At 43.8% G+C, this 17,397-nt stretch overlaps 1 non-coding gene across 1 annotated transcript; it reads left to right on the top strand.

Annotated features, from left to right (window-relative positions):
- Positions 1-1,983: 1,983 nt before the first annotated feature.
- trnal-cag (transfer RNA leucine (anticodon CAG)) lies at positions 1,984-2,066 on the top strand. The gene has a single exon. It is a non-coding gene; the product is annotated as a tRNA-Leu (tRNA).
- Positions 2,067-17,397: the final 15,331 nt, after the last annotated feature.

Here is a 17,397-nt window from a genome sequence, read left to right as displayed (position 1 = left end):
AACACTGCGCATCTGGTATGTGGCTGGGAGTCTCCTCATTGAAAACATCAGAAGCTCTTCAAAGGTAAATGATTTTATTTATTTGGTTATCTGGCTTTTGTGAAAATGTTGCGTGCTACATGATACACAAAATGCTATGCTAGCTTTGCATACTCTTACACAAATTAGTCAATTTCTATGGTTCAAAAGCATATTTTGAAAATCTGAGATGACAGTGTTGTTAAGAAAAGGCTAAGCTTGAGAGCAAACGCATTATTTTAATTTTATTTGCGATTTTCAGAAATCGTTAACGTTGCGTTATGCTAATGAGCCTGAGGCTTAGTCACAATCCCGGATCCGGGATGGGGAGTTTCAAGAGGTTAAAGTTTGCCACAAGCCACCTGGGAGACACACCAAACATGTGGAAGAAGGTGCTCTGGTCAGATGAAACCAAAATTGAACTTTTTGGCAACAATGCAAAACGTTATGTTTGGCGTAAAAGCAACACAGCCCATAACCCTGAACACACCATCCCCACTGTCAAACATGGTGGTGGCAGCATCATGGTTTGGGCCTGCTTTTCTTCAGCAGGGACAGGGAAGATGGTTAAAATTGATGGGAAGATGTGTGGCAAAAGGTCGCAAAGTTCAAGGGGCCGAATACTTTCGCAAGGCACTGTATGTGCTATGTTTTCGCCGTAAAACATTTTAGAAATCTGACTCGCTGGGTAGATGAACAAAGTGTTTCTTTCATTTGAGCAATTGGACTTGTTAATGTCTGGAGGTTAAATATTTCTAAGAATATTTTTGCATTCTTTGCGCCACGGTTTGAGTTGAGCGGGGGGTGGTTCCCCTTGGGGAACCTGTAGCGTGAACACGTTAAGAGTTTAACACTTTTTCCAACAGTGATGCACACCCCTACATATTCTATGATATAACTCTGTGCAAACATCTCATCAGCAAGCCAGCGACTTTTTAAACATTCTCACCGGTACCAGCTCCAACTGAATTACCTAATGTACCACACTCAGCTTGGCAGGCTCAAATTAACACAACTCAGACATCTCATCTGAAGGTCCCCGACCTCATTCATACTGATATTAGTCCCTGACTGAATATCAAGCGTATTTCATGCACACAATTTGAGTCTCACAAATCTTCGTTCACGCCAGTAAGCTTCAACTTAAACCATACACACTCAAATCTTCATTCACCGCAGTAAGCAGACCAGTAGGAGACGCAATGGCCCCGCCTTCTATCCATTCTCTGTACAGCTTCTCCCCCCCCCCCCCCGTCTCTTCCACTCCTTATCCTCTCTGCCTTCATTCACTTCCAGAGTGGACTTCAGCGTTTTCAACACCTTTATTTCCAATGACATTTTATGTACACTACAATACTGTCAACAACCTATGCCTTTACTCAAACCCAAGTGGTACCCTTTTCCTTATGGCTAAATCGGCCCCCAATTAGGTCTAAAGTAAGAACTCAATTATGCACTGTGGGTCCCCTAGGGTTTAAGTAGTCTAGTGTCCCCGGATTATCACCTTTACTTCAATACCAAATGTACAAAATAAAAAATACAATCACTACATATGACTAACGTGTCGACCGGATCACGTTTCTAGAACAAGTTAATGTCTCATTCAAACTTGGTAGTCAGTGCGCCGACTTTACTACCCGATGTACTTCACACACAGCTATGCTTTGTTAGGACCTTAGAGAGACCTCTCCTTAAGGCTAAATCGGTCTCAAGTCCAAGTAATCAATTTAATTATCAATTATCATTCACACTTGGCCCTGCCTAGTACATCATATCGCTTTCCATTCGCACTTTGGTGGTCACTCGTTACCCACCACTCATACATGTAGTCCCAGACTATCCAGTCACACTTTTATAATCAGCTAGAATGAATCATACATGTAGTATGTGGTGATTATAGTAGGCAGTGCCTATTTCTACTTTTACCCCATACTCTTTAACCCGATACCCAGGTACTGTGCTCTAGTCAGGATGGCCGAGCGGTCTAAGGAGCTGCGTTCAGGTCGCTGTCTCCCATGGAGGCGTGGGTTCAAATCCCACTTCTGACAGTCATTTAGTGCCTCTCAGGAGTCATGCTGCTTAGCAGTAATAAAGATGAAATAACTTCACACAGTGAAATAAAAATGTATAATATACACTCAAATGCAAACCTTCTGGAGCTGAGCAAAGATCAAGGAAAATAAGACAACAGCTGTACTTAATAACAAATGAATGACGTTAGAGTTGCGTAAATTCAAATCTGGTATCAGGATAAATATAACAATTAGTCACCGATTTTATACCATGTTTTTTTATTAGCTAAGTAATAAATGGTAAATGCAACTTTCGTATATACGGGCTCACTGTAATACCACGCAGGGCAGAACAGAGAACTGACAAGATGTATGTAAACAGTATTCTTTATACTTTGATAGACAGTTCCAACCCGTCTGTTGGCCTAGCACAGTAGAGGCTGGGCGTGGTTTAAACTTGCTCAGCCTATTGCAGGCGCTCAGGCGGGTCCCCGCCTCTTGGCGCTTCTGTTGATAGATGTAACTGTTGCTGTGAAGAACATCCATGTGCTCATGCTCGATACCGTTATCTTGCACCTGGATCTTGTTATCTAACAAAAGACCGCTTGTTCTGCAACCCCACGCTCTGAATGTGCCCCCCTCCCAACTCATTGCACAGTCCCTGTCTTCTGTATTTTTCCATCATGAGAAAGGCCCATGGCCCTGAAACTTTTAACAATGTTTCAAGTCAGCTATGTTGCATAACACATACATACACCCACACAAGCCAACAGCAGATAATATTCAATCATATATATGGTAATGGCTATAATGTAAAACACAGGATCCAACAATGAGGGGAACATTTCATGTTATGGCATTATCTTTCAGCTGTTAAATTATCACTTTCTGTAGGCTATGCCTGTTGGCCCAATCACTCCTAACAAGCCTGTTTACTTTTGTCAAAGTTGTAGTGGCCGAGTGGTTAAGGCGATGGACTAGAAATCCATTAGGATCTTTCTGCGCAGGGTCGAATCCTGCTGACAATGAAAATGAATATTTTTGACCCCTACGGAGGTAGAAGTTTAGTCGTGTTTCTTTTAACAATCACATCCTCTCAGATCTCCACAAGTACATAGGGATTAGTTGCCCATTTGGGATAGGACTGCAGGCCATCTATCCCACCTCACACCTTTACACACCTGGTTATCCAGCCTTCTAGCTCTATAGGCCACAGTAGCATAGGTTAGAGGTTTGTGTCAAGCCACAGATTTCAGGTGAGATCCCATGATACACTCAACAATACAACACGATTCTCATGAATAACCATTAAGCCATTTGCTAAGATTTCCCCAATTTTGACATGTGGAAACCTGTTGTCACTCTTACCCTGACGGATAGCTCCAGACACTTTTTGGTCCTGAGGCATTTTTAAAATCACGTCAAAATGGCCATATTCTGAAGACACTCTTAAATGTCTGCAGGGTAATCGAAATGGCCACATCTAAAGTCAAGCCACAGGTAATAGGTGAGAAACCTTGTTAAACCCTAAAAGAAAAAACACGATTGCATTGAAAATAACCATTAAGTCATTCAGGTCGCAGACTCCCCTATAGGCATGGTTTGAAACCCAATCCTGACAACTTTTTAGCACCTGCATGTCATGCACCTTTGGAAAATGACTTAAGGTAATGTAAATGACACCTAGTTAATATGAGTAGTGAATAACTATCGTATTTTTAATATTCTGCAAAAACAGCTAGTTGATGAGAGGCTGAAAGAGAATTGCAAGATTGGCGCAATTTCACAGGCGGGCCACAAACAGGCAAATAACAAAAAGCATCTCGGAACACACAACTCGGTTGTCAGTGGATTGTATTGGCGGGAAGAACAAAAATATTGTCTGCAGGGTAATCGAAGTCGCCGCATCTAATGTCAAGCCACAGGTAATAGGTGAGAAGCCACAGGTAAGTTGAGAAACCTTGTTAAACCCTAAAAGAAAAAGAAAAACACGATTGCATTGAAAATATCAATTAAGTCATTCAGGTCGCAGATTCCCCTATAGGCATGGTTTGAAACCCCCTCCTGACAATTCGTCACGGTTAGGCTTGCACAGATCGGGAGGACCTCAGAAATATTCCTGAGGTCGAATTGTGCTTTGAACCCTAACTGTTCTCCCATTGTCACCCAACAGCACCTGCAATTTAGGGGCAGGCTTCATTATGGGCATACTTTTGTCACTCTGAGCTCAGACCGAGCAAGCTATGGTCTAGCGGGCATTCAAGGAAACTGCCAACAGCTTTGTTTGTGGGCCTCAATCGTGTGTGCTTCGTTGCTCATCTGAAAGTAAGTTGTGTTTCTTTTCATCTGATATTGTGACAGTGTTACATGAAAGTTGCTCGTCATTGTTACATGACAGTAGGTTGTCGTAAAACAAGGCTGCATGAAGTGTGAACTGGAGCGCTCTTGGATCCACAAGAACAAAGTCTTTTTGGAGAATGCGGGAATCGATCCCACTACCTCTCGCATGCTAAGCAAGCACTCTGCCATTTTAGCCAATTCCGCAGCTGGTAGAACTTGCCACAAGGAGCAACCAAGAGTGTTCAGTCTTGTCAGGCTATGCTGTTGGTGGACTTGTTCGTTTACGAGCCAGCACTTGCAGAGGCTCGGTGCATCTCAACAATAGTGCTCCATAGCCAGTGGACGGTTAGCTCAGTTGGTTAGAGAGTGTTGCCAATAAAGCCAATGGTGTGGGTTTGATCCCGTACTGGTAGTGAGGTACAATTTGAGTGTCAAAATTATGAGTCACATGCGTGTGCATTGTCAAGGTTACCACAGAGTATATTTTCGTGGCTTCCCAGAAACAATTAAGTTGGTGGAGCATTAGACTGAAGATCTAAAGGTCCGTGTTTCGATCCTGGGTTTCGGCATTAGTTGTTGTTCTTACTTCATGTTTTGCTTTGGCTTCAAGGAAACTGCCCACATCTTTTTTGAGGGCCTCAATCGTCTGTGCTTCGTTGCTCCTCTGAAAGTAAGTTGTGTCTTCTTTTTCATCTGATATTGTATCAGTGTTACATGAAAGTTGCTCGTCATTGAACCACTGCGCCACCCGGGAGGCCCGGGAGTCGGGAACCTTTTGAGGAAGCAATTGTATCACCACAAGAAGGAGAAGATGGAGGAGAGGACGTGGTGGAGGGTAGAGAGACTGAGAAAGCAAGAAGGGAGAAGATGGAACAGAAGACGAATAAATAGGGAGCAGTATGGATTCAGAAATAAGAAGAGGGAGTTTTCAGGAGGGGGGTGGGCTGGGTGGAGGAACTGGGGACTCACAGATTTTGGGGGGACCTCGAGCGATGTGGGTGCCTCGGAAGGAGTTGAAGTGGATGGAGTGGGATGCTGGCAACGATACATGAGACACAAATGGGCACAGGAAAGAAGATTGAGTTGGTTGGATGAGATGGATCTAGAGTCAATTTCAGATTCAGATGACATGGAAAATATTGATAGAACAAGGGAGGCGACAGGAAGAGGAAAGCGGCGGAGGTGAAAAAGGACAGAAAAGGATGAAAACATAACAGGTAAAGGATAATGAGAAAATATAGATTTTAATTTATTGGAATGGTTAATTTTATGTCAATCAATGTGAATGGTTTAAGAAAAATTCCAAAGAATAGTAAAAATGAAGAATTCTGATATTTTATGCCTTCAAGAAACACATTGGGACAATGTATGTATTTTAGAAGTAAAAAAATATGGAGAGATTTTATTTTCGTTAACAATGGCAGTGTCATGCATAGGTGTAATAGGTGGCAGGGAAGTCAGGCGCAGGAAAGTCAAATGGAGTGTAAAATGGAGTCTTTTAATAAAGTCCACGGAGTATGCTCCATAACACTAAATGTACATAAACAAACAAACAAACATGTGTACGAGGACCCAACGCGCACCTATACAACAATCTCTGACAAAGACATGAGGGGAAACAGAGGGTTAAATACACAACAGGTATTGAATGGGATTGAAAACAGGTGTGGGGAAGACTAGACAAAACCAATGGAAAAATGAAAAAGGATCAATGATGGCTAGAAGACCGGTGACGCTGAACACCGCCCGAACAAGGAGGCAACGACTTCGGCAGAAGTCGTGACAGAACCCCCACGCGCGCGGCTCCAGCTGCGCGTCGACACCGGCCTCGGGACGACCCGGAGGGCGAGGTGCAGGGCGATCCGGATGGAGACGGTGAAATTCTGATAACATGGAAGGATCTAACACGTCCTCCACCGGAACCCAGCATCTCTCCTCCGGCCCGTACCCCTCCCAGTCCACGAGGTACTGAAGGCCCCTCGCCCGACGTCTCGAATCCAAAATTGATCGAACAGAGTACGCCGGAACCCCTCGATGTCTAGAGGAGGCGGGGGAACATTACGCACTTCAGTCTCCTGGAGCGGGCCAGCCACCATCGGCCTGAGGAGAGACACATGGAACGAGGGGTTAATACGGTAATGAGTGGGTAGTTGTAACCTATAACATACCTCGTTCACTCTCCTCAGGACTTTAAACGGCCCCACAAACCGTGGACCCAGCTTCCGGCAGAGCAGGCGAAGGTTTCGGTCGAGAGCCAGACCCTGTCCCCTGGTGCGAACACTGGGGCCTCACTGCGCGACGGTCTGCGCCAATTTTCTGGCGCCTTATGGCACGCTGAAGGTGGATGTGGGCTGCCTCCCAGGTCTCCTCAGCGTGCCGAAACCAATTGTCCACCGCAGGGGGCCTCGGACTGGCTCTGATGCCAAGGAGCCAGAACCGGCTGATACTCCCTTTTAATGTGTATTAGGGTAAGGTTAGTGGAGGAGAGATGTAGTGAGTTCTGAGCCATCTCTGCCCAGGGCACGAACTTCGCCCACTCCCCCGGCCGATCCTGGCAATAAGACCGCAGAAACCTACCCACATCCTGGTTAACCCTCTCCACCTGCCCATTACTCTCGGGGTGAAAACCTGAGGTAAGACTAACCGAGATCCCCAGACGCTCCATGAACGCCTTACAGACCCTTGATGTGAACTGGGGACCCCGATCAGACACTATATCCTCAGGCACCCCATAGTGCCGGAAAACGTGTGTAAACAGGGCCTCTGCAGTTTGTAAGGCTGTAGGGAGACCGGGCAAAGGGAGACGACGATAGGACTTTGAAAACCGATCCACAACGACCAGGATCGTGGTGTAACCCTGTGAAGGTGGAAGATCAGTCAAAAAAAAAAAAAATCCACCGACAGGTGCGACCATGGCCGTTGAGGAACGGGTAGAGGTTGTAGCTTACCTCTGGGCAGGTGTCTAGGAGCCTTGCACTGGGCGCACACCGAGCAGGAAGAAACATAAATCCTCACGTCCTTAGCTAAAGTGGGCCACCAGTATCTCCCTTCAAGACAGTGCATCGTCCGACCTATCCCAGGATGACCAGAGGAGGGTGACGTGTGAGCCCAATATATCAATCGGTCGCGGACAGCAGACGGAACGTACAGACGACCAGCTGGACACTCAGGGGGAGAAGGCTCTGCACGTGACGCCCGCGTCCAGCTCCCACACTACAGGCGCCACCAGACACGAAGCTGGGAGTGGGATCCATGGACCGCTCCTCTGTGTCATACAGCCGAGACAATGCGTCTGCCTTAACGTTCTGGGAGCCTGGTCTGTAAGAAAGAGTAAACCCAAAACGAGTGAAAAACATGGCCCCACCTTGCCTGGCGAGGATTCAATCTCTTCGCCTGCCGGATATACTCCAGATTGCGGTGGTCAGTTCAGATGAGAAAAGGGTGTTTAGCCCCCTCAAGCCAATGCCTCCACACCTTTCAAAGCTTCTACGACAGCTAACAGCTCTCGGTTCCCACATCATAGTTTCGCTCCGCCGTGCTGAGCTTCTTCAAAAAGAAAGCACAGGGGCGAAAGCTTCAGTGGCGTACCCGAACGCTGAGAGCACTGCTCCTATCCCAGCTCGGATGCGTCCACCTCCACTATGAATGGCAAAGAGGGATCCAGATGAGCCAGCACAGGCACCGAAGTAAACAGAGTCTTCAGGTGCTCAAAAGCCCTGTTCGCCTCAGCCGACCACTGCAAGCGCACCGGTCCCCCCGGTAATGGGAGCTGCCACCTGACCAAAACCCCGGATAAACCTCCGGTAGTAATTGGAAAACCCCCCAAAAAACGCTGCAACTCCTTTACCGTGGTTGGAGTCGGCCAATTACGCACGGCTGTAATGCGGTCGCTCTCCATCTCCACTCCTGAAGTGGAAATCCGATGCCCTAGGAAGGAGATGGATTGTTAGAAAAGCAAGCATTTCTCAGCCTTGACATATAGATCATGCTCCAACAGGCGACCAAGCACCCTGCGCACCAGGGACACATGCTCGGCGCGTGTAGCAGAGTATATCAGAATATCATCGATATACACCACTACACCCTGCACGTGTAGGTCCCTGAAGATCTCATCTACAAATGATTGGAAAACTGATGGAGCATTCATCAACCCATATGGCATGACAAGGTACTCATAATGACCTGAGGTGGTGCTAAATGCCGTCTTCCACTCATCACCCTTAATACGCACCAGATTGTATGCACTCCTGAGATCCAATTTTATGAAAAAACGTACCCCGTGCATTAACTCAATAATCGTATTGATCAGAGGTAGCGGGTAACTATATTTCACTGATTTTATTAAGACCTCGATAATCAACACACGGGCGTAAACCGCCATCAGTTTTTTTTTCCACAAAAAAGAAACTCGAAGAGACGGGTGAAATGGATGGCTGAATGAACCCCTGATGCAGGGATTCAGAGACATGTCTCCATAGCCTCCGTCTCTGCTTGCGACTTGGGATATGCAGCGTCTACCAAGAGATCTATCGCACAATCCCCCCGTCGATGGGGTGGTAATTGAGTCGCCTTCTTTTACAGAAGGCGAGAGCCAAATCGACATAGTCGAGGGGAATGCGCACGGTGGAGACCTGGTCTGGACTTTCCACCGTAGTAGCACCAACGGAAACCCCTAAACACCTACCTGAGCATTCTCGCGACCACCCCATGAGAGCCCTCTGTGGCCAAGAAACAGTGGGGTTGACAAACTAACCAGGGTAGGCCGAGCACCACAGAATATGCAGGAGAATCAATAAGGAAAAGACTATTCTTCTCCTTGTGACCCTCCTGCATTATCATACACAAAGGTGCGGTTACCTCCCTGATAAACCCTGACCCTAATGGTCGACTAAGGCATGAATAGGGAAAGGCATATCCACAGGAACAATAGGGATCCCTAAACTATGAGCTAGACTTTTATTAATGAAATTCCCAGCCGCACCTGAATCTATTAGCGCCTTATACTGGGAATGCAGTGAAAAAAAAAAAAAAAAAAAAAAAAAAAAATCAGGAAAAGAGACAAACAGTGCAGCAGAGGGCTCTGGATGAGAATGGTGCCTACTCACCTGGGGTGACGCCAGAATGCCCTGCCTGCCCTCTCTATTCCCAGAGGAACCAACCCGGCACCGACCAGCAGTGTGCCCTCTGCGACCATGAATGGTGCTCGAGCGGGAACCCCCCTCCGGTCTCCCTGCGCACCATCCCTCCCAATTCCATAGGTTCGGGAGAGAGGGTGCGGGAGGATGGAACAACCAGACCCGATCTAGACGTCCACGAGTAGCCAGCATGTTGTCCAACTTGATGGACATGTCCACCAGCTGGTCGAAGGTGAGGGTGGTGTCTCTACAGGCCAGCTCCCGACGGACGTCCTCGCGTAAACTACAACGGTAATGGTCGATCAGGGCCCTGTCGCTCCATCCAGCGCCGGCAGCCAAGGTCTTAAACTCCAAAGCAAAATCCTGTGCACTCCTCGTCTCCTGCCTCAGATGATAGAGAAGCTCACCCGCTGCTTTGCCTTCAGGTGGGTGATCGAATACTATCCGGAATTGGCGGGTGAACTCCTCAAAACGGTCCAACGCCGCATCCTTCCTACTACACACAGCGCTGGCCCATTCCAGGGCTTTCCCGGTGAGGCATGAGACGAGGGCGTAACTCTTCTCACGGTCAGATGGTACTGGGGAGGCCGTGGCTAGAGAGATACAAGTTCAGTTTAAGGAGGAAACCCTGGCAGCCAGCAGTATCTCCATTGTATCCCGTAGGTAGGGATAAAAGGATCTTCGATTCCGGAGAGGAAAACGTTCACGGGAGATTCCGGTTGTGGTGGTGGTGGCGCTGGAGAAACTCCGTCTCTCCCAGCGATTATTTTCTGGACAATGTGATCCATGACGGAGCTGATAACGTCAAGCTCCCTCGCTTGTTCCTGAACGCGTTCCTCCAGCTCCATGGGCATAGTGTCCTCTCCTGCTGACTTCATATATTGGTCAGAGATTCTGTCATGCATAGGTGTAATAGGTGGCAGGGAAGTCAGGCGCAGGAGAGTCAAATGGAGTGTAAAATGGAGTCTTTTAATAAAGTCCACGGAGTATGCTCCATAACACTAAATGTACATAAACAAACAAACCAAACATGGGTACGAGGACCCGCGCACCTATACAACAATCACACTACACTGACAATGCAACAATCTCTGACAAACACATGAGGGGAAAAAGGGGTTAAATACACAACAGGTATTGAATGGGATTGAAAACAGGTGTGTGGGAAGACTAGACAAAACCAATGGAAAAATGAAAAAAGGATCAATGATGGCTAGAAGACCGGTGACGCCCGAACACCGCCCGAACAAGGAGGCAACGACTTCGGCAGAAGTCGTGACAGGCAGGGGGAATTCAAATGGTGATGCTATTTTATTGAGGATGTGGTAGAGAATGTGAAAGATCTACAATGATAATAATGGGAGAATTTTAGATTTTGAATATATGAATATGGTTTTTAGAATTATAAATATTTACGCGCCTAATACTGAAATAGAGCGCAAAGATATTTTTAGAATTAGAAAAATGGTGAGGGAAACTATTGTAGTTGGGGATTTTAATGTTAAAATGGATAGACTGGATATGACAAGAGGAGCAATTTTTTTTTCAGAAGTGATGAATCTGGGGGGTTTTAAAGAAGATGTTAGAAAAGGGAATGATTGATATGTGGAGAGGAAAATCCAGACAGAATTTTCTAGAAGGCAGGTGGTTTTAGGGGATTTGAAACAAACAGGGATAGATCTGGTTTTAGTGAAAGGTTGAAGGAATTTTATGAAGAATATTATGTATGTTTTTGCAACTTTTAGTGATCATGCAGGTTTAACATTTTCAGTGGGCTTAGATAAGGAAAGAGCAGGGGGTGGAGTATGGTGTATGAATGCAGGGTATTTAGAAGATGAAGAATATGGGACAACTTAAATCTTTGATAGCATGTGAAATGGAGGACAAGCAGAAAGAGAATGATGTGTTTATGGTGGGACAAGGTTAAGGAAAAAATAAAAGTTTAGTTTAAGATATGCAAGGAAAAAGAGGGGTAGGATGAAAAGAAAATGAGTTGAGAGCTAAATTGGAAGAAGAAATGGGGAAGTGTGACAGTGAACCTAATTATAATATAGAAAAGTTTTTAGAGTTGAAAGAAAAATTGAGTAAATATGAAATAGATAAGTGTAAGGTGGCTATAAGAAGCAAAGCAAAGTATTTTTGAGGGGGAGAAATTCACTTTCTTGGATTAGAGAAGAATAAACAGAAGAGAACATACACTGCTCAAAAAAATAAAGGGAACACTTAAACACCACAATGTAACTCCAAGTCAATCACACTTAGGAAGCAACTCTGAATGACAATAAATGTCACATGCTGTTGTGCAAATGGAATAGGCAACAGGTGGAAATAGGCAATTAGCAAGACACCCCCAATAAAGGAGTGGTTCTGCAGGTGGTGACCACAGACCACTTCTCAGTTCCTATGCTTCCTGGCTGATGTTGGTCACTTTTGAATGCTGGCGGTGCTTTCACTCTAGTGGTAGCATGAGACGGAGACTACAACCCACCCAAGTGGCTCAGGTAGTGCAGCTCATCCAGGATGGCACAATGCGAGATGTGGCAAGAAGGTTTGCTGTGTCTGTCAGCGTAGTGTCCATAGCATGGAGACGCTACCAGGAGACAGGCCAGTACATCAGGAGACGTGGAGGAGGCCGTAGGAGGGCAACAACCCAGCAGCAAGACCGCTACCTCCACCTTTGTGCAAGGAGGAGCAGGAGGAGCACTGCCAGAGTCCTGCAAAATTACCTCCAGCAGGCAACAAATGTGCATGTGTCTGCTCAAACGGTCAGAAACAGACTCCATGAGGGTGGTATGAGGGCCCGACGTCCACAGGTGGGGGTTGTGCTTACAGCCCAACACCGTGCAGGACATTTGGCATTTGCCAGAGAACACCAAGATTAGCAAATTCGCCACTGGCGCACTGTGCTCTACACAGATGAAAGCAGGTTCACACTGAGCACGTGACAGACGTGGCAGAGTCTGGAGACGCCGTGGAGAACGTTCTGCTGCCTGCAACATCCTCCAGCATGACCGGTTTGGCAGTGGGTCAGACATGGTGTGGGGCGGCACTTCTTTGGGGGGGCCGCACAGCCCTCCACGTGCTCGCCAGAGGTAGCCTGACTGCCATTAGGTACCGAGATGAGATCCTCAGACCCCTTGTGAGACCATATGCTGGTGCGGTTGGCCCTGGGTTCCCCCTAATGCTAGACCTCATGTGGCTGGAGTGTGTCAGCACTTCCTGCAAGAGGAAGGCATTAATGCTATGGACTGGCCCGCCCGTTCCCCAGACCTGAATCTAATTGAGCACATCATGTCTCGCTCCTGAGGAGATCCCTCAGGAGACCATCCGCCATCCATTCCATTGATAATTTGTGTGTGATTTTGTTGTCAGCACATTCAACTGTGTGAAGAAAAAGTATTTAATAAGAATATTTCATTCAGATCTAGGATGTGTTTTTTTGAGCAGTGTATATTAGAAAGATTACATTTTCAAAGGGTGAAGTTGTCAATGTTTATGTAGAGATATTAGAAACAGTGCAGAATTTTTATAAGGATTTATTTAAGAAAGGGGAGGTGGATGAGGGGTGTGTAAAGGAGATATTGGATAGTGTGGATGTGCAAATTGATGTAGAGGATAAACAAATGTGTGATGGGAAGATAACAGTGAATGAAGTTAAAGTTACGATTAAGGGTTTACAAGTAAGAGTCCTGGAGTAGATGGGATAATTGCAGAGTTTTATAAAATATATGAATGTTTTTTAGCACCTGTTTTATTGGAAGTATATCAATATATGGAGGATAAGTGTATCAGAATCTATGGTGACAGGGCTGATTTTATATAAAAATAAAGGGAGCAAATTGAAACTGGAGAATTATAGGCCAATTAGTTTATTAAATTCAGATTATAAGGTATTAAGGTAAGGTAAAGGTAAAAAGTAGGGTGAAGTGTAATGGGGTTTTAACTGATTATTTTATTCTTGAGAGATCTGTGAGACAGGGGTGCCCTTTATCAGCTTTATTATTTGTTTTATTGGTAGAACCTTTAGCAGCATTTCTTAAAAAATATAATCTTGTAAATTGTGTACAGACTCCACAAGGATGTTTTAGTTTGATTCATCAATATGCAGATGATACCACTATAACAGTTAGAGATGAGGGAAGTGTAAAAAGGGTGATGGACAGGCATCGGGTGCAAAGGTTAACATGGAGAAGTCAGTAGTAATAAGATTAATGTGGGGAATTTTCCTTTTAAAGGTGGTAAAATATTATTAAGGTGTTAGCAGTGTTTTTAGGGGTGAATGAAATGGAAGCTAGGATTTGACATGGAGTGGTGTAATAAAGTTAGGAAGGTGGTAAATGTGGATGTCTTTGAAATTAAAAGGAAAGTAATTGTAATAAATGTGTTGATGTCAATTTATGTAATGAATGTTTTGGATATACCAGAATGGGTATTATCTGAAATTAATAAGATTTTAGTAGATTTTTTTTTATGGGATGGGAAGGGGTGAATAGCTTTAAAACTTTGATTGCAGGTTATGAGGGGGGGTTTGAAGTTGGTAGATTTAAGTGTAAGGAAAACAGCAATTAGAGTAAAAATGGTACAGAAACATTTATTTGGTGAATTGGATTATGGGTGGAAATTTTTATTTAAGAGTATTTGCAGGAGGTTGGGAGGATTGGGGACAATGGTTTATTGAGGAGTATGAAGAAGGAAATGTTACGTAATATACCTTTGTTTTATAGAGAAGTGTTTGTGGCTTGGACAGTTTTTACCAAATATTTATTATGAATGTACCATTTTAGAAAATATTTTAAAATCAGCCGATATTTTTAAATCCAAAGAGTGTAATAACATGTTTTGTAAATATTTTATGGAGGGCTGGGATGAGGCAGATATGTTATGTCACCTGAGGTAATTCCTGGGTTCCTTCCATTTCAGGCAATATATGATAATGTGGTTGAAGTAGATGAAGAGATAAGTAAAACTACTGTGGAGAATATGTACAAGAAAATATTAGAATGTATTCCTGGGGAGTGGGTGATTTTAATAAATAAAGTGGTCAAAAGATCGTGGGGTTTACCGGTTTTATATTCTGAAAGTAATGGGGAGAAACATGATTTAATCAGGGTTAAAACTTAAAATGGTTTATAGAAAATGTATTATAAAAGAGATAGTCACTGCGTCGGGAAAAGTGTGGTCTAGGGTGTTTGCAAACATGCATGTGAAATCAATATGGAAGAATGTAAATGTAAAATATAAATCTATAGAATGTGAAGACAATGATTTTAAATTGAAACATAATAGGATTTTTACAAATGTGGTTGTGCGTCAAATTTATAGGGATATTAAAAGAGAATGTGATATTTGTGGTACGGGCGGAAAATTTTATGCACTTTTTTGAATGTAGTAGGTTAAAAGATTTGAGTTTTTAAAAGGGCCTTAAGTAAAACATTGGGGAGAAGAGATTTTTACTGGAGTGGAGGAGGTTGTTTCTTTTTGGTTTAAATGGGAAAAGTAAAGTTAAATTTGGTGAATTTTGTACTAAGTCATGCAATAAGATTAAGGAATTTAGGTGATTATGAAGGGGAAATTGTGGAGTTTTTTTAGGAGTATTTTAGAGAAAGATCGATAATATATAGATAAGGTGGAGGAAACTGTGGGTGAGTACTTTAATTGAAATTCTATCAAATGGAAAACTTGTAATTCATTATTAATTGGTATTAGTGGATAATTGTGTTCATTGTTTTACTTTTTCTGATTTTGTTAAAGGGTGAATTGTTAATCTTTTATTGTCTGAATGTTGTAAATTGTGTTTTTTATATTAAAACATATTTTTTTAAATGTGCCCGATCTCGGAAGCTAAGCAGGGTCGGGCCTGGTTAGTACTTGGATGGGAGACCGCCTGGGAATACCAGGTGCTGTAAGCGTTTTGCTCCAGCAGAGGGTTCTCGTGTCATGCATGGAGCAACTGCCTTTTATTTATCACCCTAATAATGTTGTCTTTTTATTGGACTAAATGCAGTTTGTTAGTGCTTCCCTGCCCTGATCAAGTCAAATAATGGACAGTGCGTTTCCCTCAATCGAGGCAGTGCATTCAGCATTTGTTTTTAGGCTAGGAGACTGTCAATGTCTGTAGTCCATTAGGGCCCTGTAAAATCCCCTTCAAAGTTGACTGATTTGCCCCGAGCTGTTCAGGGAATTCTACGTAAAATAACCGGACGGATTCAATGGCTTCGACATCAAGAATAACGACAACAACGAGAATGGACAACGGAGAAAAAAAGAGCGTCGAATGAAGAGTTGAGGAGAAAATATGAGAAAGAACTGACGGCGAACGTGGAAGTTATTGGTGAAGAAAAAATAACAACGATGGAATTGCTGAGAGGAATGAAAGAGGTATGCGGAACGATTTTGGGATGTAGAACGAAAGACAGAAATAAGTACGAAATAACCATGTCACATGTGAAGGGAAAAGAAAGACTAAATAGACGGGCTAAAAATAAAGAGCTGTCAAGTCATGGCGAAAGAACTGGGGAACGATGGACTTGAGGTGTCCTTTTTTTAACTTGCCGGCATATATTACGGATGATGAAATATGAGAAATTACAAGGATGGAAAGTGAACGCGACAACACCAATCAAGAGGAGGATGTGGCCAGGAACGGACATTATGGATGCGACGAGATTTTGTAAGGTGAAGTTTACGGACAGTGTGCAATCATTGCCTTACTCAACAAAGTTCGATACAGTAGAGGGATTTGAATATTTGAGTGATCCACGACAACCAAGTTAAGGTATGTAGACTATGTATTCAACCGGACACATACTTAAAGAATGTCCAGAATTTATTTGTCATAAATGTGGTGAACAAGGGCATTATGCCAGGGAATGTTCTAACATCGGTGATATGTGTAGAAGGTGTGACAGACCTAAGGACATATGTAAATGTAAGAAGTGGAATGTTTTATTTCTGCAAACAATGGACCTCATTACTGAAGAAGATGAGGGGAGTGTGGCTATGGAGAGAGAGGAAGAGAGTGATATGGAAAGTGTGTCACAGGTGATTTCAGAGACAGCTATAGCTGTGCTTGGAGAGTATGCAATTCCTTCTGGCAGTACGAGACGTAGTCTTGGTCTCTGCTGCTGACAGGGTGGAGCAGCAGCACAGGATTGGTGAATTAGATACAGGTAGAGATGGTGCAAGGTGCTTCTCAGGTGCCTGAACCAGCTTTAAGCCTGTGTGAAAATGACACCAAGGAGAGGGCTGAGTCCACTGGAGTTGATGGCACGGTTAAAGCACATTTTACAAAAGGCTTGAATGTTGCTTCCCTCATAATTCCAAGTCATGAGTCGGACGAAGAAATAGATAGTGAGGATTTTCAGTTGTTTGCTAGAAATAAGAGATCATTGACGAAAGCTAGGGAGGTGATGGGATCTGGTAAAAAGAAAGTATTTTGAAATGACATGTTCTTTGACTATTTCTGCATACATTAACAATGGTTAGAGTTGCATCACTAAATGGGAACAGTCTGAGAAATATGAACAAATTGGAGCAGGTTTTGGTGTCTGAAAGCTGATATGTGGTGTTTTCAAGAGACAAATTGGACAGACTCCAAAATGTTGGAGATTAAGAGCAAATGGTCTGAGCTAATGATTTGTAGTCACAGAAGTGAAAAAACATGTGGAGTGGCTATTTTGGTAAAAAATGATGTGGTTCAAAATGTCAAGCAGGTATATGCAGATTATCAGGGCAGACTTATTGTTATTGAGTTTAAAGTGCAAAATGTATTTTTTTCGTCTAATTAATGTTTATGCTTCAATATTGAATCGGAAAGGAGAGATATGTTTAATAACCAAAGAAACTGTTCAGAAAATTGTATACTGGTAGGAGATTTTAACGTGAAGTGTACT

This window comes from Oncorhynchus masou, unplaced genomic scaffold (genome assembly GCF_036934945.1).
Source record: "Oncorhynchus masou masou isolate Uvic2021 unplaced genomic scaffold, UVic_Omas_1.1 unplaced_scaffold_1939, whole genome shotgun sequence".
Classification (NCBI taxonomy): domain Eukaryota; kingdom Metazoa; phylum Chordata; class Actinopteri; order Salmoniformes; family Salmonidae; genus Oncorhynchus; species Oncorhynchus masou.
This window is presented reverse-complemented; position numbering and strand designations above follow the sequence as displayed.